The sequence below is a fragment of the Ornithorhynchus anatinus genome, chromosome 1 (assembly GCF_004115215.2).
Source record: "Ornithorhynchus anatinus isolate Pmale09 chromosome 1, mOrnAna1.pri.v4, whole genome shotgun sequence".
In the NCBI taxonomy this organism is placed as follows: domain Eukaryota; kingdom Metazoa; phylum Chordata; class Mammalia; order Monotremata; family Ornithorhynchidae; genus Ornithorhynchus; species Ornithorhynchus anatinus.
The window spans coordinates 149,661,212-149,663,256 of NC_041728.1; the positions used below are offsets into that span (position 1 = coordinate 149,661,212).

Genomic DNA, 2,045 nt, shown 5'->3' on the forward strand with positions numbered 1-2,045 from the left:
ACCAAGACCTTTCTTCCTTCACACATCCTCTGGGCCAAATGAGATTTGCATAGGGTAAGAGTGTCATGCATCAAGCCCATAATCCTGACAATGGACTAGCAGAAATTTGGTAAATCCCACTTTTGACCAAGATGGTCAAAATGTGGTGAGTGAGGGCTATGGAGAACCAGGGGAAGTAGAGAATTTAACAGCAATAAGGAGAGCTGTATTAATAATAATAATAATAATGTTGGTATTTGTTAAGCGCTTATTATGTGTAGAGCACTGTTCTAAACCCAGGGGTAGAGTGCTTACTGGGTGTCAAGCACTGTTCTAAATGCTAGGGTAGATACAAATTATTAAGGTTGACAGAGTCCCTGCCCCTAATGGGGATCACAGTCCAAGTAGAAGGGAGGACAGATGTGTAATACCCATTTTACAGAGAGATAACTGTGAGGCACAGAGAAGTTAAGTGACTTGCCCACAGTCACACAGTGGGGAAATGGTGTCTACCTTAGTGCATAGAACATTGCGTGACACAAAATAAGCACTTAATAATAATAATGTATATTGAGTACTTACTGTGAGAAGAGTATCCTATATCTAGAACAAAGCCCAAATAATTTCAGCAGCTGAATTTAATGCAATTTATTTTAATATCTGTCTCCCCACTAGATTGCAAGGTCACTGAGAGCAGGAATGATGCCTAGTACTTCCATTGTAGTAATAATAGTTATGGTATTTGTTAAGCACTTACTATATGTCAAGCGCTGTACTAAGCGCTGAGGTGGGTACAAGCAAATCGGATTGGACACAGTCCTTGTCCCACATGGGGCTCACAGTCTCAATCCCAATTTTACAGATGAGGTAACTGAGGCAAAGAGAAGTGAAAAGACTTGCCCAGAGTCACACAGCAGACATGTGGTAGAGCCGGGATTAGAATCCATGACCTTCTGGCTCCCAGGCCAATGCTCTACCACTACACCATGCTGCTTCTTTCCCACTTGCTGAGTGTAGCGCTCTGCACAGAGTAAGTGCTCAAAAAATGCTATTGGTTGATTGATTCATTTTCAATTTCAATAATAACTTGCTATTAAAAAATGAAATGATTCTAACACAAGACAATTTTTAATTTGAACCTTCTTAAGGATCTAACTCTCCTCATTTGCCCCCTATTTCTTTCTAGTGCAATTCAATCAATCAATAAATCAATGGTATTGTGTGCAGAGCACCATACTAAGCACTTGGATGAGCACAATAGAGTAAGTGAACATGAACCCGTCATTGTGCAGGGATTGTCTCTATCTGTTGCCAAATTGTACATTTCAAGCGCTTAGTACAGTGCTCTGCACAAAGTAAGCACTCAATAAATACTATTGAATGAATGAATGAACCCTGATCCTGAGGTATTTACCACTCCATTGGGTAGACAGCCATTGAAATAAAATAATGATAGGGTCTTGTGCTGTTGATTCGTCTCCGACCCATAGTGACTCCATGGACACCTCTCCCAGAACGCCCCTATTTCCATTCTCTGGTAGTGTATTCACAGAATTTTCTTGGTAAAAATCTCTGGTAGTGTATCCACAGAATTTTCTTGGTAAAAATATTGAAGTGGTTTACCACTGCCTTCTTCCATGCAGTAAACTTGCATATCTGCCCTCAACTCTCTCCCATGACACTGCTGCCCAGCACAAGTGAGTTTTCACTTGTAGCAGATTGCCTTCCACTTGCTAGCCACTATACAAGCTAGGAATGGAATAGGTATGTCTCTGCTTGATTCTCCCTCCTATAGCCGACACTGGCAAAGTACTGAATACTCTCCAGGTTCAATCCTGGGAGGGGAAAGATAGAGATAAGGATATATACATAAGTGGTGTGGGGTGAATATCAAAGTGCTTAGATGGAATGGACGTCAGTGCATAAGCAATACAGAAGAGATGGACAATAGCCAGACAAGTGGTTAATATGGGAAGGCTTCCTGAAAAAAGATGGGATTTTAGTAGCACTTGCCCCCTCCTTTTTTCCCTCCTTGATCGCCATCCTCAACTGTTCTCTTTCTAGTG

At 41.3% G+C, this 2,045-nt stretch overlaps 1 non-coding gene across 1 annotated transcript; it reads right to left on the bottom strand.

Moving 5' to 3' along the window:
• Positions 1-1,686: 1,686 nt before the first annotated feature.
• LOC114816968 lies at positions 1,687-1,824 on the bottom strand. The gene has a single exon (XR_003764785.1). It is a non-coding gene; the product is annotated as a small nucleolar RNA SNORA7 (small nucleolar RNA).
• Between the last annotated feature and the right edge of the window lie 221 nt (positions 1,825-2,045).